Raw genomic sequence first — 27,672 nt, 5'->3', positions numbered from 1 at the left:
TCATTTTTATGTGATAAACTGTGTGCTAACAAGTCCACATGATTCATTGTCCTCAGAATTTGAAAGTGAAAATAATAAAATAATTCCTGTGATTTTTGTCTAGATCAATATATAGATATATTAGATATATTGATTACTTGGGAAAGTATCATGAAAAAAATAATCACACTTTTAGGCAGAAGTAGACATATAGGCCAGAATATAACTTCCCTGTGTAGTGGTTTATTTTTGTTTTTACATTATTTTGCATTCATCTTTTTTTGAGATAATTATTCTAACCCTTGCCTCCTCTTCAGTCCCTCTATTGTTTACTTGATCTTAGTAGAGTTCTCTGAGTTAACTTTCTGAGATCAAGGTTGACTGTCAGCTTCTTTCATTCCGGCTCAATCAGCTCTTGAATCTTGTCTTCACTTCTTAGGCAGCACGAGTCTTTAGTCTTATTTCTGTGGAGATTTATACTGGTTATTGCTTTTGACCTAACCCTGCCTTGCTGATTTTGTGATAATATGTTTTTTTTCCTCTCTAAGTCTGATTCATTCTTCTGATTTTGCTGGTCCTTTCTCATTGGATAGAATTTTTGATTAAGGCAATAGTAGTAGAGATGACAGGATGAAAATAATTAGACCTAGGCCCATAATTTAGGTAGAGTTGGCAGAACTTGCTGATAAATTTGTTAAGGAAAGGAGTTGAAACAGAGAAGTCCTATAGACTCTGGGTTTTTCGTTAGAACTATTGGTAAAATGATTGCATAATTTACTGAGAAATAGTGGGATACTGTGAAAATTAAGGATATTGAGATTTTTTTTTAAGGTAGGTAGTTTTTAGTATGCTCTGGTAATCAACAAAGTGGTAAGGTTAGTGTACCAGTTGGATATACCATCTGGAATCTAAGACAGGCATTAGATGAGGGATATAAGAGCTCAACTCATACAATGATTTTTACTTTGTGCATGTCTGTATGAGATAGTACATAACTGTTGTTCTTAAGTATCCGTGTGCACCAGAGTCATGCTGAGAGCTGGTTTGCCAAGATAGAGTTCCAAGTACTAATTTACAGGTATTTAATTAATTTGGGTTAAGATAAGGTTTGATAATTTTCATTTTTAATACCTCCAGATGATATCTCCTGCTGGTTCCAGGAACACATTTGAGGATCACTGAAGAGGAAAAAGAGTAATTAAGTAAATACAGAGAAAAAAATGGGAACTGGGGTCAGCATACCAATATTTAGGGTTTTTAAAGAGGAACTTGAGAAAAGGTCATCGAAATTAGATGAAATACAGAACACAGTGATTGAGAGACTGAGAGAAATGTGTTGCAGCAAAAGTCCTATTGAGTGGAAAAAGGAAACTGAATATCCCAGTAAGAGATGACTTTGCAAAACATCTCCTCCAAGAGACTGAAGAGCTGCTGACAAATTCTTCTTGGGATCACAGATGAACAGCTTTATGATCGTTTGGAACAGCGGTACAATATGTGGCGTGGCATATAGCCTGGTTATGATGTTTCTTTCATGTATTCCCGTGAACCAAGGTTTGTCAGGGGAAAGAAAGTTAAGGTAGTGCTATTGATTAAATATTGGTTTGCTTCAACAATGGCTTGGTCTCTAAGCTAGCTTATCCCCCATCCTACTTACTGCCCCATTTTTCAGTGTCCTAGGATAGTGCTATTAGCTTCCATTTCTATCTGTCTCCATTCTTGTTCTAGATGAGTAAGATATAATGAAGCCATGGCCTCTCACTTTGTATGAGTGTTTCCATTCTGAGCTTTCTGATGCCTTTGGATGAGCCCAGTTCCTTGACCTAGTCTTCCTTGATGTAACTCAGCCTTAGGTGCTTACATGAAAATTCTTTGAAAACATTAAGAATATTCATTCACAGGGTCTTCAAATTACATGACTAAATGTTAATTTTAGATCTGTGGTGATTGGGTTGATATGATCTTGCTTTCATATAGATTTCAACACTACAAATACTTTTGAGTTTGTGTGTGTGTGTGTGTGTGTGTGTGTGTGTGTGTGTGTGTTTTACATGCAATTATATACTTAACTCTGGGGAGTTTACAACTAAGGATGAAATAAAACACCACAGTTGCTCATTCACCTCAGTTCCATTGCATCCCTGTTCCTGTTCCCAGTTTTGCTACTTTTCCTCCCTAAGTGGGCCATCTGTGATCTCATTCCAATGCCCAGATTCATGGTTCTTCCTTAGCTTCTGTGGGAATAGCATAAAATTTAAAGTTCCCTCTACCTTCCTCAATACTTCAGTCAGAATTTTTTTTTTCTGTTTTGGTGTTCCCTTTTCACTTTCTTTAATGTTCACTTGTTATCATGTGCTATATATTGATGTGATATGTAACCACTTACTTATACGCCCATATTTATACCCTTTTCAGTATGAATATTATATTTCAGACCTGGGAAAAGGCAAGAAAGTGCCTATTTAACATATCAAAGCAGACTTGATCTCCAGGTTCTCCCAGTATATCTTAGTTCCTATGTGTTACAAGATATGGTTGGCATGCCCTGTCTTCTTCCTTGAACTTTCAAGCCCAGGGGCTAGGCTTCATCTTCCCCAAAGCCTCTTCCCTATACAATCCAGACATTCTCTCTCTCTCTCTCTCTCTCTCTCTCTCTCTCTCTCTCTCTCTCTCTCTCTCTCCATTTCTCTCCCCCTACATGCATGTGTCTAACCCCACCTCTGTCTCTCTGTCTCCATGGTGATTTCCCTGTCCCATTTCTTTGGACCCATGAACTTGCTTAAGGGAAGCCCTCTAAAAACCTGCCTTTGTACTTTCAATTCTGCTTGAATTGATTTATTTCATGGGTAGAGAAAAACCCATTAAATATGTGATAGTTATTCCTGATAGTCATCCATTTCAGATTAAGAATCATCCAGGAGACATATGTCTGGGTTTGTGGTTGCTTCCAGAGTAGTTTGAGTGAGAAGAGAAGATGTATCTTGAATGTCACTGACATTATCTAATGGGTTGGTGTCATAAACTTTCCAGAATTCATAATGTGATGCCACAATAGATTATCAACTCAGAGGTCCTGATAAAACATTCCAACTTTGACAATAAGGACCCCTGCCCATGTTTTAGTGGACTGTCAGCATATAGTGTGGACTGTTCTCAGAGCTGGTCTTGAGACAAGCCAGTTTACGTGAATGAATCTTTCCCGTACGAGTCTCTAACGGTTTATATATAATCAGTGTTGTATGTTTAAAAATTCAGTGGAAAAAACAACCATAAAACACAATATTTCATTGCATCAAATAATCAGATATCATAAAAAGGCCCATATGTATGCAGAACTACAATATTATATAGTAGAACCTTAGTTTGGTTGATCAGCTCAACCCTGAAGGAATAGAATTAGGGTGAATAATTATTACTGTGGTAAGATCGTTGATCTCAGAGAGCTGATCATGAGTTATTGAAATATGGGGTCCCAAATGCCAAGACAACTCCTTTTTAAGGTCACCATAATTTTTAAGGAAGGATGAAAGGACAAACGTACAATTTAATGGCCTATTAACAATTTCATGAATGGCCAACTCAAATTGCAATGTTTGAACATAGGTTATTGTAAGTGCACAATTCTAAGTGTGACCTTAGCTTCAAATTTCTTTTAGGGCAATTACTTTTGCAAGAGGGCACTTTTGAATGAAAACCAGTAAAAAGAAACATTTCAGACTGATTTTTTTCCCCATTAGATATACTGTATCTTTGTAGTCCTGATAATTCTTACTGACTTCTAGTTTCTAAGACTGGAACACCTGGCCAGAAATGCATATTTAACTTAACCACCTATAAATTAAGGGATGAAGCAGACTGTTGGAATTCAGCGCTTGGAGGTCTTCGAAAGGTTGTTTTTTTCCTTCAGTACACGGCTGGCCACTTGAAAGTTACAGGGGTACACAGGACAAAGAAATAAAGTACAAGATAATTTAACACAAGTTCCATGGAACACCTGGGATGAAGCAAAACTGGGGGGATCGTGTATAAGAACTCTTTGTAAACCGTAAAGCAAATGTTAATTATAAGAAAGTATGAAAGGGAAACTCACCTTGCGTTCTTCTAGTACTTCTCTGAAGCTGACAGAAATATCACTCCTCTGCTGGGAAAAGGGAGGCTTCTGATGCTGAGGTCATATATACACAGTAAACAGAACTGACGTGATTGTTAGCAATTTTATTGCTGTGTAAATACTAACAAAATTTTTGCCATGTTGGGGAGCCAGCTACTCTATCAAACTAGCATGCCAAGGGCAGTGAATTGGTACTGAAAAGAAGTTAGGCTATGCCATAGAGCGGTATAGTGTTTTCCTTTGCAATTACTCTGCAATTAAGAAGAAAATGTGCAAAGCCCCACAGAGAGGTATTGGTGTAAATACCAACAACCACATACTGAAACTTTACGTACAGATTCAAAGTGGTGCATTTAATTTTTTAAAAAAATAATGATTTTATATTATCTTGCTGCTCACCTGGTCTTTCTCTCTCCCTCATACTATCTAAAGGTCTCTGTACTAAGTACTAACCATTTCTTGATGTCATATTTCCCCACTGACTTCATTTTTGTCCATAAATGTTATAATGTCTGCCGAGGATGCTGTCATTTAATCTTAATGTTTTATTCCTGAGCCTCTGTGTTTGACTATTGCAGTGATATTAGGATTTAATGGCAATAAAACATTTCCTAGGTGAGCATAACAATCTTCTGTGTGTGTGTGTGTGTGTGTGTGTGTGTGTTTATGTTTGTGAGTGTGGTATATGTGACTTTCTCTTTAAGTGTGGCTGTTTGTCTCTCTGTGTGTTTGCATCTGTTTTTGTCTCTGTGTATACATATTTCTGTGTATATCTGTATTGTTATATCTGCAGGTGCGTGTCTGTGTCTTTCTGTATGTCTGTGTGTTTGTGCATCTGTGTATGTCTCTGTGTGTGAATGTGTGTCTCTTTCTCTGAATGTGTGGGGTGTGGTGTGTGTGTGTGTGTGTGTGTGTGTGTGTGTGTGTGTGTGTATGTGTGTTGACATTCCTTTCATTGCTGTTACTACTTCTTAATGTTATGGCTTTGAAATTATAGCTATTTCCTAAAATAATAATTGTCTTTAATTTATTATTTGTTCAACACACACACACACCCAGTGTAAACAGCAGGTTGTTGATTTCAGAGATAAATTTTAGGTGCTGGTATTTTCTAATTTTGATCATTTTGCTTTACTCATGTGTTTCTTTGCTTTTTCATGTGCTCAGAATTGCACTGATTTGCTGAATTGGCTTCCCTTTTGCTGTTTGATACAGAGTATGGCAGAAGAGCTTTAAATCATGTTAAAATTACAGAATTTTCTTTCTTTCAAGGCTACTTATTCCAAAATAATCCAATTTTAAAGGTAATGCTTTTATGGTTGCTAGGTAACTATTATGCTGAATGAGAAGTGACTTTTGTTTTCCAAGTAAATGGTGGCAATTTTCTGAAGCATGACATGGCTGTGATGAACTAAGTTGTTCTTTTTAAACATGTTTTAGGGGCCAAGACAAGTGTGTGTTCAACATTAAGAGCTGAGGGACTCACCAATTGAAGTAGGCTTGATTGATCTGTTTAAGAGAGAAAACAACCCATGTTTTTTGACAAAGTGTTAATAAACTCTCGCCAGCAGTTGTAGGCTCCTTTCAAGATCTTACCGTTTGTTTTTGAAGTAATGAAATTTATAGAGAACTATTATAAGGTTCTAATTGAATTTCACAGAAGTAGCCCTGAGGTGACCCAAAATGAAGGAGCGAAAAGAAAAGCCCAGCCCACAAACCTTCACGCCATGAAGCAACACTCTGAGGAATATCTAGTAAAGTACACGGGGTGGAAAAGACAGGCCAGCAGTTAATAGCACTAAATGAAGACTTTTAAGATATAGTGAATGGATGTTGATAACTTCTGTGGAACACGGGGAGATGATAAAAATGACTGGCAGCCATAAAGGAGAAGTGTTTATTAAAACACCTTTTAAACGGCTGTGAGGGTGCAGCCAAACACCATCTTAAAAGAAACTTATTAAAATTAGCCCAGATGAAATCGATAATTTTACCACCTGCATCTTTCACAGAGTTTTCTTGACTTTCTGAAACCTTTGCACAGTTCAGGGAAGTGTTAAGTAGCTGAGGGTCTCCTTTTTGGTTGCCAAGTTAGGATTCATGCTGACAGGAAGGTTGCCATATAACAACATATGTAAATTGCTTTTTTAAAAATTGCTTAACAGTGACTAAAGAAGGGAGAAATTTGTTATCTTACAGATAATACAGATACAACCTTACCTGAGAGTTTATTATTTTATATAAATAAAGCTTCCCCATCTAGTATCCCGTGACCTCTTTTTACAGTAACCCATGGGGTCAAGGAAGAAGGTGATAGGTTTCTAATTTTCATGTGGATGAAATGAATCTAAGAGCTGAAGAAACTTACAGATTGCTAGATAATGCTACATAATTCCCATTACCAATCAATGGGAAAAGGGACCGGAACTCAATATTTTCACTATAGTATGTCCTTTCCCTTACAGACATGTCATGAGAATCAGGTGAAATAGTGCACCCAGGTTTTGAACTCTGTCTCCAAGCTATCAGTGACTATATTGTTATGTGCAAATAACCTTTGACATTTGAAAACAGTTCCAAATCTTTTTATATATAGCTCTTAAGTTACAGTGTAGATCGTGCTCTCTAGGTAATAGAACCTTTAACAATTGTTTAAATTCCTCATCGAGGAACTGTAGTAAACAGTCAGTACTGTTTCCTCACATTCCCATTATGATGGTTCTGTGGCCCTGTTAGCTCAAAGTGACACATTTCTTATATCCACAACAATGACATCTCAATGCCCTTGAACACTGATATTTTTTTGAGCTGTTCTCATTTGGTCATAGAGTTTGTAAGGGTTAATGTGGGCCTGAGAATTTTTGGTTGGCACATAATTTAGTCCTCAGAGGGACAAAAACCTGTGTTTTCAATGTCCCAGAAAATCCCAGGGGCTGTCTGTCCACTTGTTATGCCTATGATTGCCGGGCGTTCCAAGTTCTCAGGGAAAAGAAGAAACTGGCTGACATTTTTTTTGTTTAAGTTTCTCTATTTGTAGACAGAGTGCAAACTACCAAGAGCCATTTTCAGCAGTAAATGGTATGAATTACACTGTTAACCTGATGCTTGCCTTAGAATCTGACTTGGGCTGTGAATGTGTCTGTTAGGAGTCTTGCCTCAGTACCTGAGGGACCGAAAGTGCAGAAAAACAGTTGTTGTGAATGAGCATCCATAACTGTTGGAGATAAAATCTCTGATCACTAAAATATGCTTATGTGTGCCTTAGGTCAAATTAAGATATGTCCATAAAGATGTTCCCAATCTTCCAATTTTTTTTAACACCAACATAAATGTGATGCACTGGCTTTGTTGTTGGGAATGTTATGAATGCAGCTACATGGAAAACAGGATGCAAGACTCACAAAACTAAAATAATGATACTCCAATCCTGCAAATGGGTGTATATAGAAAGAGTGTGAGACCAGTACTATAAAGAGCTACAATGCATTCTGCTCATGGTAGCCCTCACCACAGCAGCCCAGCTGTGGAAACCATTTTAATGTCTGTTAGTTGAGGAGCTAATAAAGAAATGGGTAAGATACTACTCAATCTTAAATAAGAACTTGGAGGTCGTCTTGTTACAAAAATGAAACATGCTCAAATAGGCATTTATGGGATCATCTCATCCTATGTGAAATCTAAAATCATTGATGTCACAGAGGTTGAAGGTAGGATGGTGGCTTCCAGGGACTGGGGAGGAAATGGGAAGAAAAAGTTGAAGAATGGTAATTGAGTTTTAATTAATGGGAAAAATAAGTTCTTGTGTTCTGTTAATGAGCAGCATGATTTTAGATAGTAACTTTTGTACTGTCTTAAAAAGCCAAACATCAGATGGTTTTAGCACAGAATTCTACTAGACTTTCAAAGAAGAGCTAATGTCAATTGTCTTCAAACCATTTAACAAACTAAAACAGAAGGAAAATTGCCAAATTCATAGCCATCATGAAGTCATGCACAGGGATACTAAAACACTCGCAAATAGAAAAGAAAAAGATCTACCATGATTAAGTAGGCTTTATACCAGGGATGCAGAGATAGTTAAACATATAAAAATTCATCAATATAGTCCATCACATAAACAAACTAAAAAAAAAAAAACCCATGATCATGTTATTAGTTGATGAAATAGCTTTTAACAAAATCTTTCATGATAAAAATCTTCAAGCGACCAGGGATACAACAGGTTACTGTTGTGACAGGTATATTTAAACATAATACAAATAATTTGCAGCAAGCCAACATCAGTAAAAAAAAAAATAGAAAGAACTTTAAATATGTTCACCATAATTATATGATTATTATTTGTTGTTAGGTATGTTTAACTTGACTTACAGGACACAATGAGCCCATGTATGATGACATCACACGGTGTCCCTAAAGTATGGATTATTTTAATGTATCAATTAAATATATAAGTTTATGTTCTTTCCTTAGTAGCAAGTACGCAAAAAGTTGGGATGACAGGGTTATCACAACTCCTGATCAAGGTAGCAAGAAAATTAGTGAATTGTTCCATACTTGGAATACAGTTGTCTGGCCAGCAGAGGCAGATAGGTCTCTGAGTTTGAGGGTAGTATGGTTTACACAGCAAGCGCTAGGCTGAGACTACATAGTGAGTCCCTATCTCAAAAAAAATCTCCTTAATAAAGTATAGCAGCTTTTTATTTAATCTTTGTCATATTCACAGATGTTGGAAATCTCTGCTTCTTGTGCTATATATAAGAAAAGCACAACCCTATGGTTTCTGGTGCCTAAGAAAGCAACGAGCAAGAATCCAGATACTTTAATGCAAACATAGTGGGATGTGGACATGATCTACAGGGTCCTAGGAACACAAAGAAAGAAGAAGGAAGTCAAGGGTCCTCTTTGTAAAAAAAAAAAAAAAAAAAAAAAACAGCACAGAATGAAGTCAAATCCTTAATCTGAATGAAGTGGAGATTAAGGAAGAGGATGAGAGTCTAGCTTTTTATAACCTTTCATTTTATAAAATTGTATTATCTCAACTCCAATGACCTCAAAGTAAAACCCAAGCTTTTTCTAGGGGAAAAGAGACGGGCCATAAAAAGTGGGGGAAAAAAAAAAAAAGAAAGAAAAGAAAGAAACCTCAGCCCATTGTTAGAAGCTAGAATAAAGGAAAGAAGTGTAATCCTTTATTGTTATAAGAGTAGGCATCACCTGGCAATTCCACGAACTGGCATTATCGAGGACAATTGCTTAGATGTACTTTATTGTTCAAAGCCCTGGCATGCATTTTCTTGTTTTAAAGTCATGCTAATATAAGTTGTTGGATCAAAAGTGAGTATGTCTAAGCAAAACAAAACATGGTTCAGTGTGCAAACAGACTAGTGTGGCATAGCAGGAATTCTCCTTTGAACAAAATTGTTGTTTCTGTTTTCCTGGTGGAGTCATTTTCAGCTCGTCACAGACTTTCAAACACATTTTCTGACCCTATTAGTGAATTCAGGTTTCTGAAGCTTCCAGTAATTTAGCGGGCTGGCATAAACAGGAGGGATTTCCATATCTAGATGCTGTTGAAGAGGTTCAATCAGGACTCTGGCAAAAATCAACCTGGCTCAGAAGTGTTTTCATAAAGATTTATCCCCATCAAATACCTTTAATGAAAGTCCTCCCCAAATCACCACACATCATCAAGGGGTATTTATTCAGTGTCCATCTGCAAATCAGTTGATGCTGGATAGTTTCCAAACAGATTGAACTTCGGCGCTACCTTACTACTGGAAATTTACAGTAAATAAGAACCTAGGCAAAAAGAAAAACCGCCTCCAAATGATTTTTATGTGGAGTTAAATGATACCTTTATCATCAGACTTGTGATTGGTGCTAAGATACTGTGGCCCTTTAATTGTAAGTGGCATATGCAGATTCAGGTAGTGCAGATCCTCTCACATTCATGTGTACATGCTTGGGAATCAATTGTCTGCTTGTCATTTAAAGGTTTGGGAGAAGAAGGGCAGAAAAATCAAAAACCACCACCAAGGCTGCACATTTCCAGACTACCCAAGCCATGGTTTTATTTTGAGATGGTGGGGACATGAGCCATAGCCATTTCAAAATGGGTGTTTTTGTGGGAGGGTTGATGAATGAATGAGAGAAAACAGGTCGTACTTTTTCTTCCTGGTTTCCAAAGACAGGAACACTTGCTGTGGATGGAGAGAATCACCTCTGCTCTTCATCTTCCAGCGTAACCATCAAGGCAGAAATCTGTGCTCTTGGTAAAATGTAAAATAGGCAGTATCAGCCACTGAGGACCCTCTTTAAGCAAAAGGATGTGGAAGAAACTACCTTTGAAAAACTTACGGACATCGACGGCTATCTGAGAGAGTCCCAAGACCCTGTCTTCCCAGGTGTCAGTCAAGGTAGAAGTAAAGGCAGACACCAGAACTCATGCCTTGCTGGCAGTGGAAAAAAAGCCTCTCTGCTTTCCATACATTTCAGAAGAGGGAGACCTTTATCAGCAAACTAAGATACAAGTTAAACTGCTAGCGGTCTCACTCCCATCAGACCTTGTAAGATGCTCTGTGGACAGTATAATACCTGCCATTGATGCAGAGGAATCAAGACTGCAGGTTAGTTTACCTACTTCACTGTCCTAGGTCTGGTTGATTACTGTCTTTCTCTTCTCTGAATATTCTGCAAGATAAAACAAACAGCAGCAGTAACAACAACAACAACAACAACAACACATTAAGTGGGTAGAGATAGCCAAAAAAGACATGACGGCTGTGACATTTTATGTAGTAAATTATATTTGCATTTGGAATTGGAGCTCTGAGATTGGAGCTCCTTAAAGCAAACCTGAATTTTACTGAATTGTAACTGGCAAGATAAATCACTGTTTTGTCATTATGGGTTATGAGTCTGGAAGGACAAGTTGCTTTCTAATTTGTCTTTTAAAAAATAACCCTTTGTAATGGCAACAGCAATAAAATGATCTTGAAGCAGGTGAGCTATGGCAGACACTTTGCTCTTAAGTTCCCCATAGGCCACTGTCAGCTGCAATGTATCAGGGTTGCCAGCTAACTACATACTTTCCAAATTCTCAATTTTTATTTGGTATTTTTTATTTTTTTGTGAGTCTGAAATAGGATGGCCTCCTTCAGACTTGCCTTTCTTCTATGTTAGATTCCTTACAAGAAACAGAAATCCTAGCAACAGCAGGAGCGCAAAGCTTCCACCAGAAGATGGGTATGGTTAAGTGGCCTGGGAAATGGGTACAACCTTCTGGGTCTTGTCACATGCCTTTCACTGGGATGCTGCTCCAGCAGCCAGCTTCTGTGGGAGCTATGGGCTGAGAGCTTTAGATTGCATGTCTCTGGAGACAGGCTGGTAGAGACAGTCAACCTGATTGAAGGTGTCTAGGAGTTCTCATAACTGACCACTGCCTGCCACAGTAGTGTGATGTCTCAATCTTGTCTCAGGCCAGCATTGCCTATTGGATTCAGTAAATGAAGCCTAACTTCCTGTGTGTCCGGGAGAGAAATTTTGGAAATTTTATTTTATTTTTTTGCCTCAGAGAATATTCTTGCCAAAGAATGCCATCTTAAGATCTGCCTCTAGAAAACTTGACCTAACACAAGTTGAAGAGCAGGCAGACTACGTTGAGGTTTTTGCTCTTTTCATCCAAGTTTTTAAGAGACGATGGAAGCCAAAAGTAGGAGAAAGGGCATAAGAAGGGATCAAGTTTTAGAACTTCAATATTTTTTGCCCTGGTTAGCTATCTATGAAGTGACCATTTAGAATTAAGTATGGAATAAAATTCAGACAGAGTCAGCATCAGACCAGTGCAGTGTCCTCTTTGTTAAGAAATGAATTTTGCTAGTTATTTTGAAACCAAGCCATGTCTTCTGGCGTGGTATGACATTTGCCCCCTGGTCAGGGTCAGACATTCTGTGACACCAGATAGTCAATTTCAAGCATTGTTGGAGCCACAAAATGAGCCATTTCTATGCTAACAGAGGAGGCAGGTGATAGAGCCACTTGGGCTTCTGGCAAGTCTGTCGCAGGCTGAAGCCAGATGCCAAGCTGTTTTTCCGTCTGCCATTGAATACGCTCTGAATTAGGGAAAGGGGCTCCACACCTGTTGATTCGGAAACAGTGACAGCTTTGAAATTCACAGAGGATCTTTCCTGAAACTAGAAATAAGCCTCCACAACAAAATCACTGAATGAAAAATATTCTATTTTCATTCCTGGTGTTCACAGCTTCCTCAGGATCTTCAGGACGGAATAGTGGAGTCAGATGGCAAGAGACCTCTTTAGAAGCAAACTTTGGAAGACCTTGTTTGGAGGCAGCAGATGTTAAAAAAAAATAGAGTTAATTTGAACTGTCTCCTTTTTTTTTTTTCGAGTTTGATAATTAAGGAGCTTAGAGAAGTGAGCAGGTATACCTAGAACATTGACTGCCAGAGGAGAAGTGCTGGCATTAGAGATGAAAACCACCCCAGTGGGTTAAAGCAGGACTCTGAGTGTTTGGGTCATTCTACTCAAAAAGAGCTTTCAAGGGCTCAAGAAAGAAAGCTCTGGCATTTGCAGTTTACTGAGCAAACTTCTAAATAATTGTTATCTCATTGAAACCCAAGAGTTTTCCAAAAGGTTTGATGTTATTCCATCCTTAAACAAGGAGAGACCCAGGAATATCACTCACTTATTCAAGGTCACAAAGCCATTGAGTGATGGGACAAAGACTGGCCTCAAGTTCAGATGCTGCTTTCTGGGTGTTTACTGTGTTTACTTTCTGGGCGATTTGACAAATGACAAGTTCTAGATCAAGATGGCCGACACGGCAAAGGTGGTGGTGGCTGACATGCTGATATAAGATCTGAGAAGAACAACAACAGATCAAGGGAGAGGCAAACCCTGGGCTATTATGTTTCCTTTGGCATCTCATTCATATTCAAAAGCTTCAGTCTCTTCCTAGGTATGGAAGCTGTTCTAAGTGTCTTGGTTGTTCTCACACTCAGTCTATAGAGAACATTGACTGTTTTCTAAATACTAGCTAGAAGCTTACCTCATTAAGCTGTCCACAGCTGAAGCATGTTATTTTCAAATGACTAGACTTTTGGACCTTGATTTAAGATTTTTAAGGCTTGCATGGCAGAAGGCATTTTATTGAGGTGACATAGTAGAGACTGGTAGTCTTACTGAAGGTCAGTCTCAGCACAGGTGTCTAAGATAGCCCTATTGGCCAAGATACCTGGTGGTGGTTTATATACCCCGGTGATTGTGACATGGGTGGGATGGAAGGCATTGCATTGGTTTTTGATATTAGAATCTTTTCTCTTCATTTTCTTCTTCTTAGTCATCTCCTCCTCCTCCTCCTCCTCCTTCTTCATTCATTCTTTATTTTTACAGTCCAGTCATTATGCCCCTCCTGGTCTGCCTTCCAACTGTTCCTCATCCCATTCCTCCTCCCCTGTCTCCAAGAGGATGTCTCCAACCCTCACCCCTACTACATTCCCCCACCCACAGTTCACCAGACTCCCTCACTTCCTGGAGCCTCAAGTGTCTCAAGGGTTAGGTTCTTCTTCTCTCACTGAGACCAGACCAGGCCGTCCTCTGCTGTAAATGTGTCAGGGGCCTCATATCAGCTGGTGTGTGCTCCCTGGTGGCTGCTTAGTGTCTGAGCGATCTTGAGTTACAGGTTAATTGAGACTGCTGGTTTTTCTATGGTGTTGCCCTCCTCCTTAGTTTCTTCCAGCTTTCCCCGAATTCAACCACAGGTGATCCCCGGCTTGTGACCATTGGTTGGGTGTAAGTATCTGTATCTGACTCTTTCAGCTGCTTGTTGGGCCTCTCGGAGAGCAATCATGCTGACTGCTCTAATGATGGTCCTTTTATACTATGATAATATGGAATGACAGCACGAGAAGGCCATGATCACACCCCTAATGTCCTAATGTGTGCGCCACATTTTTACTGGGGGTTGCTTTGTCTGCTTTATAGAGAAATATTTGATACAGATATATTGTGGATCATCCTTTGATTTATTACTCCGACATAATGTTCAGTCTATCACAAGTGAAGTGTCAAAGGGAATACAGGGAATTTACCATATTTTATCCCATTTTGAAACACAAATGTTAAGGGCTATAGAGGGATCTTAGTTTACAAAATGCTTACTTAGCAAGTAGGAAGACTGAGTTTGACTCAGCAACACATAGGGATGCCAGTTGTGGTAGCACATACTTGTGCTCTTAGTGCTAAAGAGGCAGACCTGAAGGATCCCAGGGGATTGCTGACCAGCTTGCCCTTATCGCTTGAAAATATCTTTCTTCAGGATGAGACCTGAGGTTGTTTTCTATCCACCATGCCCATGTGTACCCCCACAATATGAATACATGTGTACATATTGTTGGTATATAAAGGAGAACATTAAAAATCACCTCCAGATAGAAGTATCACCACTAGATTATATTATATTCCTACCTTCTTCTTAAAAACATATACTTAAATAAGTATTTGGTATTTTTATAACAAGACAAGAGAATATCTAAGGAACAGCAAAGAAAATATCCTTATCTCTAATCACTGGTGAGGGCAGTGATTGCTTTTCCATTTTACACTCTGACAAGGCACATATTTATGGGCTTAATTAAAAGTGCTAGGTATAGGCACAAAGTTCCACCAGATTCTAAGGAACTGTTGGAAATTGTCAGCTACTGGGAGAGGAAGAGTTGAGGGTCAGCTTCCTCAAAGAACAGAGCCCTGGAGAAGTGGCTCTAATTGAAGGCCACATTCCCAAGAACATGTAGGCAGAAGGAAAGTGAGTATGATTTGGGAAGAATTGGGGGACTCTGGTGGAACTTTGGTTGCTACGTTTGCCCAGCTTGTGATTTTACCCCCTGAGCTATCCCACCAACACTTCAGGCCTTCTATTGTAGAAGCACACATAGAGACCTGAAACAACTTCTTGATTTCAATACATAGATTTCATATTATTTTGTTAACAATTAATGAATGTTAGCTATTACATTGCTATAATTTTTCTGTTACAAGTTGAGGATTTAATTACACTACAAAGAAAGATACCTTAAGTTTAACTGGAAAGTTAGGTCATCAGAATGACTCATGAACATTTCTAAAAATAATTTTATTTTGCCCTGTGGTTTAGATCAAATGCAAGTAGAAAGATTTGTTTTTTGAATCATAATTTTCATCTTCCATGAAATATATCAAGTATGGTAATAATTTCTCCTAGCAGGAAGAGAGGTGTGTTATGCTTAGGCTCCAAAATAGACAATTTCATCCATGAAATAACCTGTTTACCCTTTTCCATACTCTGACAACGTTTCTAGATTAATGAACCCCTATGACTTTTCAGGAGTTGTCATTCTTGTTTCTTAAATATTCTACAGGAAATAAAAATAGAATGAAAGCCATTTTCATTAAGATTCTTTGTTGTGAAAAATAAGAGACTTTCAGCTTCCCATACACGGGGCTAATATTTCTTAAAGACAATAATGGTCTGTGGAGTGAACTAGATTTTCATGCAAATTTAAAATATTCTTTTTTTTTCTAAAAGTAACTGGTAGGTCTATTAAATATCATTTGGCTTTCTAGAGGTTGCTTATCTCAGAAGACACCAAGTGTGCTGTAGTAATAACAAAACAAAAAATAATTTTTTAAAAATGAGGGCGGTGTCTTAGGTGTCTTCTATGAACAGATAACATAACCAAATCAACCCTTATAGGGATAGCATTTAATTGGGGTTGGCTTCCAGGTTTAGAAGTTCAGTCAATTTTCATCAAAGTAGAAACATGGCAGCACTCAGGTATGGTGCAGGTGGAGCTGAGAGTTCTACATCTTCATCTGAAGACTGCTGGGAAAAGACTTACTTCCAGGAAGTGATGAGTAGGGTCTTAATGCCCATGCATTCAATGACACAATTCCTCCACCAAGGCCACATTTCCTAATAGTGTCACTCCCTGGGCCAAACATATTCAACCACCACAAGAGGGAAACGCAAGAAGCATACAGAAAACCCCATAGAAACACAATGTGGAAAACTGCAATATAAGAGAAAAAGACCAGTAAAACAAACATTCCCCCAAAAGCAATATGAGACAAAAGGTCTACAAAGATACTATCTACAGTTGTCATGGGCCTACCCTAAAGCACTGATTATATACCCATTGAGATTCTCTTGGAGAAAACTAATTTTACTTTTGCAAGCGGTTGTCAACTGAATAGAGCTTCTTTCTTAGGAGTAAAAGCCCATCTCCATGTCTACCTCTCAATGCCAGGACCCCCTCTGACTTGACCTTATAAGTACATATGTGCATTAGTCCATTTGAGCCAGGAAGACAGTTTCCTTGAAGTCATCTATGCCCTGTGACTCTTTCTACCTTTGTTTTCTTATGAGTGCCATGAACTCTAAGGGAAGGGGGTTAATAAAGAGCCCTGTATTAATTTTTTTATTGATCAGAAGTTGCTAATTACTTTATGGTAGGAGAACAAGCTTGTGGGGTGAAGTGAGGTCTTTCTGACATTCCTCCTGTCTCAGAAGCCCTGTCACTGGAATGAGAAAGGAAGGTAATGATATTATTATGTTACTTTGACTCAAAACCCAAAAGGAAGTAGAAGCACTCTACTCACAGGCTAAGAATATCAGATTGACAATAGCCCAATGGGTCACTTCTTGAAAGGGATGACATAGCTATTATTGCCATCTTCCCAGAGCTCTTTCTACTTTCCAGCTTTCTCCTTCCTTCTTGTGAAATGCATATTTTATCTCAGAGCCACAAGGGTGGAGAAGTAATCTAGGAAAGTCATAGGATTCCATGTCCCCCACCATGTTGATTCTTGCAGAGAGGAGTCCCAGCTCTAAGTATCCCAGATCTCATTCTGGACCACTTGCAGCCACAGTGTACTAAAACTGGCTGCTATTTTTACTTTGTTTCATCACCAGAGTACAACGTTAAACAACTAAAGTACTTTTTTTTCTTTTGTGATTCATAATTTATCCATTATTTACAATAAAAATATAATGTTTTTTTCCTCATAATTTGGAAAAATCAGTAGAATTGTTTGGTTAGAAAATAAGAGAACACCTCTTGCCTCATCTGGGAAACGAAAGAAAGGATAGGTTCTGTAAACACAGAATGGCTCAGGCACTTAGCACTGATGATGATTCTTCTTGATGTGAGAACCGAACTGAAAGAATTTAGAAACATCACCTGTTCCTTCAGAGCCATATCCTCTGATTACGACATCATTGATGTTTGTGGGTGGGTACTAAAATAGATTTTTTCATGGTTCCAAAAAATGATTGTGATTGTTTCTCTTCCTTAGGAAAGATCCATTAAAAAAGGAACACATTGCACCTAAAAATTATGATTACAAGAACCAGTGTACTCTTAATGGTGAAGTTGAACTACCACAACACTTGATATTCTAAAGATAAAGAAATATGAAAATCCTGTGTTGGGACTCGACAAGGCTGCCCACTCTCCCCCTACCTATTCAACATAGTACTAGAAGTCCTGACTGGAGCAATTAGACAGCAAAAGGAGATCAAGGGGATACAAATCAGAAAGGAAGAAGTAAAAACATCACTCTTTGCAGATGACATGGTAGTGTACTTAAGTGACCCCACAAATTCCACCAGAGCACTTCTACAGCTGATAAACAAGTTCAGCAAAGTGGGTGGATACAAAATTAACTCAAACAAATCAGTAGCCTTCCTGTACTCAAAGGACAAACAAGTGGAGAAAGAAATTAGGGAAAAGATACCCTTCACAATTAGTCACAAAAACTATGAAATACCTTGGTGTGACTCTAACTAAGCAAGTGAAGGACCTGTATGAGAAGAATTTCAAACCTCTAAAGAAGGAAATCGAGGAAGATCTCAGAAAATGGAAAGATCTCCCATGATCATGGATTGGAAGGATCAACATTTTAAAAATGGCCATCCTACCAAAAGCAATCTACAGATTCAATGCAATCCCCATCAAAATTCCAACCCAGTTCTTCATTGAGTTGGAAAGATCAATGTGCAATTGCATCTGGAATAACAAAAGACCTAGAATATCAAAATCCATCCTCAACAACAAGAAAACATCTGCGGGAATCACTATCCCTGACCTCAAGCTGTATTACAAGGCAATTGTGCTGAAAACTGCATGGTACTGGTACAGAAATAGGTATGTGGATCAATGGAATAAAATAGAAGATCCAGAAATGAGCCCTCAAGTATATGGTCACCTGATTTTTGACAAAGGAGCCGTAAACATTCAATGGAAAAAGGACAGCCTATTCAACAAATGGTGTTGATCCAATTGGCACTCAGCATGCAGAAGAATGAAAATAGACCTTTTCTTATCTCCTTGTACAAAGCTCAAGTGTAAGTGGATCAAAGATCTCCACATTAAACCAGATACACTGAAATTATTAGATGAGAAAGTAGGGAAAACCTTAGAACACAAGGCACAGGAGAAAATTTTCTGAACAAAACACCAGTGGCTCAAGCTCTAAGGTTTAACAAATGGGACTTAATGAGATTGCAAAGTTTCTTTAAGGCTAAGGACATTGTCTAGAAAACAAAACGGCAGCCAACAGAATGGGAAAAGATCTTTACCAACTCCACATCAGATAGAGGCCTAATATCCAAGGTATACAAAGAACTCAAAAAGCTAGACACCAGAGAGTCAAACAACCCTATTAAGAAATGGGGCACAGAGCTAAACAAAACGTTCTCAATTGAGGAATATCGAATGGCTGAGAAACATCTAAGGAAGTGCTCCACATCCTTAGCCATCAGGGAAATGCAAATCAAAACAACCCTGAGATTCCATCTCACACAAGTCAGATTGGCCAAAATCCAAAACTCAGATGATAGCAGATGCTGGCGAGGTTGCAGAGAAAGAGGAACACTTCTCCACTGTTGGTGGGGTTGTAAACTGATACAACCACTCTGGAAATCAGTCTGGTGATTCCTCAGAAAATTGGACATAGTACTACCTGAAGATCCAGCTATTCCACTTCTGAGCATATACCCCAGAGACACTCCAATATACAACAAAGATACATGCACCACAATGTTCATTGCAGCTCTATTTATAATAGCCAGAAGTTGGAAAAAACCCAGATGTCCTTCAGTAGATGAATGGATACAAAAATTGTGGTACATTTACACAATGGAGTACTACTCAGCCATCAGAAACAATGACTTAACCAAATTCTTAAGAAAATGGTTGCATCTAGAGAATATCATCCTGAGTGAGATAACCCAGTCACAAAAGAACAGACGTAATATGCAGTCACTGATAGTGGCATGCTAACCCCAGAGACTCAGACTGCCCCAGAAACAACTCATAGACTGTGTGAATTTCAAGAAAAAAAAAAAAACAAAACTAAACAAAACAAAAAACAAACAAACAAAAAAACCATCATGCTCAATCCTTACATACCAAGAAAACGTTGACTAATTCTGGGTTACATCCTATTTTACATGTACTTTTTGCTCATTGCAGCTAGTAAGAGTTTAATGCAGAGTATCAAACCTTAAAAAAAAAAAAGCCAAGCACTGACACAATTGTATTTGTATAGATTTATGCAAAAATGTTTAAAATTTTTTCTCTTATCTCTGTTTTTTAAAATAATGTTTAAAAAAAGAAAATATTTAATAAAAAAAGAATATCCTGTGTTGCCATAAAAGGACAATAAAACAATAAAAGAACAGAAATGGTAATAAAACAATACAGTTGCTAAAGGAACCCCTGGTACAGTAAATATATCTGGTAATGGGGATTGCTCACAGTTGCCATAGTGCTAGATTTGTGCTTGCTACTGGATTTGTTAGTTAAGTGGGTACCATATAGCCAGGACTTTTACCATAGTGGCAGACTAGAGACTATCAAGGCATTGAAAATTCCAAGACAAGATGTTTCTTTAATAATGTGATCCACACCATCACCAACAGAAACACATGCACAGATTTGACAAGTAACAAGCTTGTATCGTTTTCTTGATTTATTTACTTAATATGTTTCTTAAATTTTTCACGTGTGTGTGTGTGTGTGTAGTACAGGTCATAGTGTACAACCTGCATAGTTTGCTTCTCCCCATTCATCATATTGATTCTAGACTGTAACTTAGGTCATTAGGCTTGTTATCAATTTTCAAGTGCTCTCCTGCTTCTTCTATTTCTAGGATTTTTACTTGTTTTCTTTGATTTCTTTCTATTAGTCTATTATGAGGCTTTACTCTAAGTCTGGTAGGTGGGTAGTTCAGTAAGTGGACTGCGCAGTTAGCAAGACTTTAGAATCCTGGAACATTGGTAGTCCTAGGAACTGTATACCCATGCCGTTGACTGTAGATACTCTCCTGGGAACCACAGAGAAGTGATCAAAGATGCTTTCTGAAGGAACTGCTGACCTAGCACAAAACGGAGGAGATTTTTCTAAATTTACTAAAAAATCTTGCTGAAAAGAAGTCACTGATGTGATACTTTATATGGGATGTGAAATAATTTAATGACCTCTGGAGAGATGATAATGAAAAGATGAGGATTTAAGGAGATTCAAGTAATTTTTTCTTTAGATTTACCTATTCCAAGATACTTGAAAATATTAGGTATGTCTTATGACATATTAATTGAAAGTGTCTTTACATTCTTAGTGGACTAGAGAAAGTGATATATCTGATAGTAGTATCTTAGAAGGTGATAATTACATTGTGACCTAAGTTTGGGGTAATAACAAATCTACATGAATGCTGTCCTGTCATTGTGATTATCATCGTCATCATCATCATTTACATTTTAGAATTTATGACAGGATGTTCCTTTTTTTTATGTTTTGATTTTCATACAATATATACACCAGTTCCTCCTAGATCCATTCTTCCTCCCCTTTATAAAGACAATTTGCTCTCTCTCTCTCTCCCCCTCATTAGAAAAGTCATCTAAGAAAAGTAATAAAATAAGAGACATAAAAACCAAACTAGAATAGAATAAAACAGAAACTAGGAAAAAAAAAGCCAAAAAGGGGTAAGAAACACGCATAGCTGCAGAGACACATATTAGAACACTCAGAAATATTATGAAAACAGAAAACCAAAAAACATATTACGTAATCGAAAGACTTGTAAGGTTAAGAGAAAAAGCCAGTATAAACAAAGCATTATGAAACAGGAACATTCCAAAAGTACCATTGAGCTGGTTGAGTTTATTTTATGCTTGCCACCCGAAATTGTATGGTGTGTAGAGAGTGGGCAACCAAAGGCACCCAGGCTTGAATAAATAAATGGTCCACATCTATTGCCTCTTCTCATGCTTCAAGTATCTGATGAAGAGGAGATAGAGTGTTAGAGCCAGGTGGATGGAAGACTCCAAGGAAGCAAGACCTTCCAGACACAACAGACCTCATATACATCTGAATTCACAGAGACTGTGTCAGTTCATACAGGACCTTTACAGGTCTGCTCAAGATGAAGTCCAGTGCCAAGAAGGGAAGTGAACACAAACCTTCATCCCTAATTTAGAAGCTATCTCCAATGGAAAACTGCTTGCAAAGGAAAAATTAGTCTCTCCAATAAATTTCACTGGGCATACAAACCACACTGACATTGCTTTTCTTAGGACCTGTATTCTCTTCAAGGACAAAGTAAGTGTTTCCTAATGTACACTTGGGATCTCAACTTCATAGCCATATATTTACTACAACTTTGAGAATTTAGCTCACTTGACTGTCAAAACTGTACTGGGGAGATGGCTAAACAGGTAAGCCGTGTCCTGTGCAGGTGTGAAATCCTTGGATCCCTATCACCCACACAGAGAACATCTTGTGTGGTATGGTAGCATAAGCTTATAAATTAAGTACTGAGGGCAGATACTGGGGGTTTGCTGGCTGGCCTGCCTGTCTAGTTGAACTCTTCAATGACAGTAATTCGAGGCAGGGACGGAGGGAGGCAAGGAGGAAGGGAGAGAAGGAGACAGAATTGAGGAAGAAAGAAACAATTGAGGAAGACATTTGGACACCACTCTCTAACCTCCACATACATTCTGTGAGGACAAGCACATCAGAATACATGCACACATCACATGTTCTTACAGATACATACACTCTCACACACTCTCAAACAAGATAAAACTGTCTTCCAGCAGCTGGGAAACTGCTAGTGTTTCACACCATCGATGGATCACTAACTGTGACACATCCCTTTATAGGCAGGGAATGGAGACGCTTGCTCACTTCAGGCTAAAAAAGCACAAAGGAATCTTCAAAGCAACAATTCCAGATTGAGGTTTCAGTGAGTCATTACAGAGTTTTGGTTATCTGTCACATGATGGGGGAGCAGAGGGTGACATGTTATTCAACAGATAGTCTCTTATCTTAAAACTACTTACTCTTATGCTTAAAGCTGGCCAATTGCTTAATCTTACCTTACGGGATCTTGCCTCTTGGCCCAGTGGGATTGGATTCTTTGGAGGAGAACAAAGGATGATATTCAGTGGTAACAGGACCAGGTAAATCCAGACCAAGGATGGTCAGCAAAGAGGGACAGTGAGATGGCAGAATAGGCTTGGTAATGAGAAAGAGGAAAGGGACACTAGAAGACTTCTGGGTGCACAGAACTGCCTATTACTGATCTGTGAATGCCCGTCCTGTTATCCCACCTTTTTCATTATTAGAACAGTCTTTATCCAGAGCCCAACTTGGTATTCTTAGATTAATATTTATAGTTTCTAAGGCAAATAGTAACTTTCCATATTTCATTATATTATCTTTCTTTTTCATTAAAATGAACATGCTACAGAGATTTAGATCTTAACATTGAGGTGATAAAAAGTGAAATTGTAAATGTCAGTTGTTTTTAATGTGACCATAATCATTTAATGACTGACACTCAAGAAAAAATGTATATAACTATGCTACATAAAGATTCATATATCTACAGATATGTGTATAGGTATTAATATTTTAAAAATTGATGGCATTTACAAGATTACTCTACATAGGAATAACCAGTATAGTTCTAAGAAAAATAAAAATAATTTCTTAACATCAAATTATCCTATTTTTATTTCTTTTACTTTGAAAATTAATATTCTTTATGCCTCATTTGTTTATGTTGAGAGATCAATTTAGTCTAAATGAAATGTATTTGGTTTAATATTCATGAATAGAAGTGTTTTAAGTTTCCAGATGCTTGCTGTAACCAGAAAATGCTACTGAACAATTAACCTAGTTTCATGTAATGTGCAGTTCTGCTTTTCCTCATGTTGATGTTTTTTTATCCCGAGCTCACCAAAATATCCCGATTCTTACATATTTTTATTGCATTCTATATTCTTTTGCTCTCAGACAGAGACCAATGGGAAGCTTTACATTGTGATAATACTTTTCAGGTGTCTAAAGGAAAGGCAGAAAATTAACATTGATTCTAACTTTACCTATATTCTTATTTAACAAGCGCTTGAGGCAGCGACTGTCTTCATTTTACAAGAAAGTATAAGAGGTGCTAAGGGCACACAAATAATAAATGGTAGAGCTGGGTTGGAATTGAGGTCATCGGACTCCAAGGGACTGCTCATTTCTCCAAGTCACAGCACACAGTTCTCAGGTATGGACAAAGATATATCTGAGGGAACTTCTTGGGTCAGCAATAAATTGTGAAAGCTTACTTTCTTGGCTATTGTCTGTGTAGAAATAGCCAATCAATCATTTTAAGTAAATTTACATCTTGAAAAACAGGTGCTGAAATGTGTACTTCTGTACTAAAAAAGAAAGAAAGAAAGAAAGAAAGAAGAACGTTGTCTCTGATGGATTTTGGGGATAGTAAACATTTGGGTATTACTTTCCATTGTCCCTGCCTTTGGCAAAATGGAATTTGCAGTCCTGCATTCTGAAAATGGCTCTGAAAATGTCACCATCAATGTTACTTGCCCGTAGCCTGGTGGATGCAGCCTGATCTGTACAGGTAAATGAACTGGAAGATAAAGCAATTATCTTCAGGATTTGATTAATGTGGAAAATCAACAGGAAGATATTTCAACTCATTTCCCCCCTCAGTTGTATATGCCTAAACTTTAAAGTTTTTTTTATTTTATTTTTTTAGCTCTGCGTGCAATTTTGACTCTAGGGGAAAAAAATGTCACCACTGGAAAGGGTGAAAGAAAACATTCTAAAAAAGTGTTTTCAACACTCCAGTACTTAAAGGAGTGGGTGTGGCCCATCAATCACAGAGACCTGCATCTATGCTGGATAAGGAACACAGCCATGGACTTCAAGGTCATAGTGATGTGTCCTCTGCCTCCAGGTTAATCGATGAGCACCAAAAAGCTTTCCTGTTTGCTAAGGCTTTGTTAGGGCTCACAGACTTTCCACTGCATCTGTCTACTCTGATGACTCTTCCATTGTTCAGTCACTGTGTGCCACTTGATGGCTCCAGATGTAGTTCTTACTTTATGAAAGGGTTTTACACAATTGTCACTGAACAAAGCCTTTACAGTTCTAAACTAGATTTATTCCACTGGACAACCAATGATGTGCCTTCCACTTCCTTGATATCTTCTTCTCTCTACTACCTCTTCTAGTGAATGTATGGCTTAATATAGCTTACTGACTGTACCGGCTGGTTTTGTGTCAACTTGGTACAAGCTGGAGTTATCACAGAGAAAGGAACCTCAATTGAGGAAATGCCTCCATGAGATCCATCTGTAAGGCATTTTCTCAACTATTGATGAAGGGAGGAGGGCCCAGCCCATTGTTGATGGTGCCATTCCTGGGCTGGTAAACCTGGGTTCTATAAGAAAAAAAGCTTGAGCAAGCCATGAAAAGCAAGCCAGTAAGAGACATCCCTCCATGGTCTCTGAATCAGCTCCTGCTTCCTGACCTGCTTGAGTATCAGTCCTGACTTTCTCTGGTGATAAACAGTGATATGGAAGTATAAGCTGAATAAATCTCTTCCTTCCCAACTTGCTTCTTGGTCATGGTGTTTGTGCAGGAATAGAAACCCTGACTAAGACAAATTGGTACCAGCATAGTGGGGGTATTCCTGTGACAACCTGACCATATTTTGGGGAAGACTATGGAAGTACTTTGGAACTTTGAGCTAGAAGAGACATTGGCATATTAGGAGCTCTGTGGGATGTTCAGTAGGAGCTTGGAAGATAATGTTGAGAACAGTGCAGAAGATGGAGGCCTGGCTTGTGAAATTTCAGAGGGAATATTAAAGACTCTTTGATCAGGGCTATTGCTGTTTTGGTTGTGAAGATTCTGTGGTCTTGGTTAACTGGGGTTGAAGAGTCAGCTGTGATTAACAAGATACCAGAACTACTAAAGCAAAACCCTTTGCATTATTGGAACTATTGGTGCTGGTCAGCTGGAGCTAAGAAACTAGTGGTGATTAAGAAGAGACCAGCATCATTGAGGTAAAATCCTCTGGGAACTGTTTTGTGAGAGCACAAAGAAGATTCATTCCAGAGATAGCCAAGGTTGTACCTCATGCTGTGGCTGGGCTTAGTAATATGTAAGAGTCACCCAGGTGGTACTGGTTTTGAAGGAATGAAGGGGTCATGGAGAGCAGCTGAGGCTCTGCACTATGAGAGGCCATGGAAGGCCATTGGTGAAAGTACATCCTCAGTGGCAATTAGTGACAAAGATCTGACAGTAGTGTTTATGAGATGCCAGTACCATGTGATGACCACCAAGAACAGCAGCAGCAGAGGAGAACAGGCAGCTGGAGCCTAGAAGACAAAGTGTGTGCTACAAAGGGCAGAGCTGGAGAACTGACCCAAGCCCTTGGAGGAACCCAGAAGTTCATAAATGGATTCCCAGACACTGGATGGTTAGAGAACAATTTTGCTTTGATTGTAACTGTGCCCTGATATCTTTCCCTCTTGAAGGAAGCCCATAGTTTAGAGACTTTGAATTGTAAAAAGACCTTGATTTTTTTTATTTCAAGTCCGGCCTTTACTAGAGAGAGAGAGAGAGAGAGAGAGAGAGAGAGAGAGAGAGAGAGAGAGAATGAAATACAGAATAAAAATCCCCTGTATATCAGCCATTTATATTTTCTAAATATTTATGTTTCTAATTTTCAGGTTAAAATCCATTACTGAAGAAAGCTCTGGTGGTTTGAATAGGAATGGTCTCATAGATTCATATATTTGAATGTTTGGTCTACAGGAAGTGTTATTATATTATTGTTGGAATAGGTGTGGTCTACTTAGTGGACTGTGTCACTATGCTGAGCTTTGATGTTTCAGATGTTCAAGTCTGTTTATATGTCTCTCCCTTCTTGCTGCCTGCTTATGTAGACATAGGACTTCCTGCTACTTACTCTTCAGGGCTTCACTGTGACTGAACTTCCCGAAACCTGCCCCAATTAAGTGTTTTCATTTATACAAGTTTTAGTGGTCATGAGGTCATGGAAAATTGCTTCTTATCGGCTTGCTTTCTTTGTCTTGATTTTTCTACTTTCCATTTTTTTTCTCTTTCAACTTTATTTTAAAAAAAAAGAGAGAGAGATGTACAGATTTTTAAAGGCATTTTGGCATAATACTCTATGAATATGTTTTTGTCAGTACTTAATTCTTTTAGAAGGAACTTGATTTTTAAGAGACTGAATATTTTAAAGGTATTGCAATTTTAAAATGTAAGAATTGGTAAAGGCTGTGAAACTCTTAAGGTTATCTATATCTTGAGGATGAACAGGAAAGTAAGGGTTGAAGCTTAATATTGATTTGTTTGCATGTCAAGTTGACAAGGGGTCAATTGTACTGGCTGGTTTTGTGTCAACTTAACACAACTTGGAGTTATCACAGAGAAAGGAGCCTTAGTTGAGAAAATGTCTCCATGAGATCCAGCTATAAGGCATTTTCTCAACTAGTAATCAAGGGGGGAGGGTCCAGCCCATTGTAGGTGATGCCATCCCTGAACTAGTAGACCTACCTGGGTTTTATAAGAAAGAAAGCTGAGCAAGCTATGGGAAGCAAGCCAGTAAGTAACATCCCTCCATGGCCTCTGCATCAGCTCCTGCTTCCTGACCTGCTTGAGTTCCAGTCATGACTTCCTCTGGTGATAAACATTGATATGGAATGTAAGCTGAATAAACCTTTTCCTTCCCAACTTGCTTCTTGGTCATGATGTTTGTACAGGAATAGAAACCCTGACTAAGATAGTGACTTAGTGAAAACCACAGGCTACTTTTCTGGAGTAATTAAAAGTCCACACACTTAGAGGTGTGCAAGATGAAACCCTTTCCTCTAACCAAGCATGTCCCTGCAGAGCTGATGCAGGATCCATGCAAATGATGTAAGCTTTGATGCAAGCAAAGGGATGAGAGTAGGTTTGTATGTGTGCACACTGACAGTAACTGCTTTCTTCAGTTTATTTTTCTAATTTACAGAGAGGGTGGCAGCCTGTAACCTCATGACAGTTTCTCTTAGTTTCAAGTCTGTAGCCATCTTTTAAAATGGATATTTTGTTTATCTACATTTTAGGTGTATTTGCTAAATAAGTAAAGAAAATGCTATACTGTCAGATTAAAAGAAGTACTGTTCATTATGCTAACTTCCCCATT

This window comes from Micromys minutus (genome assembly GCF_963924665.1).
Source record: "Micromys minutus genome assembly, chromosome: 23".
Lineage (NCBI taxonomy): Eukaryota > Metazoa > Chordata > Mammalia > Rodentia > Muridae > Micromys > Micromys minutus.
Note: the sequence above shows the minus strand (reverse complement) of the source record.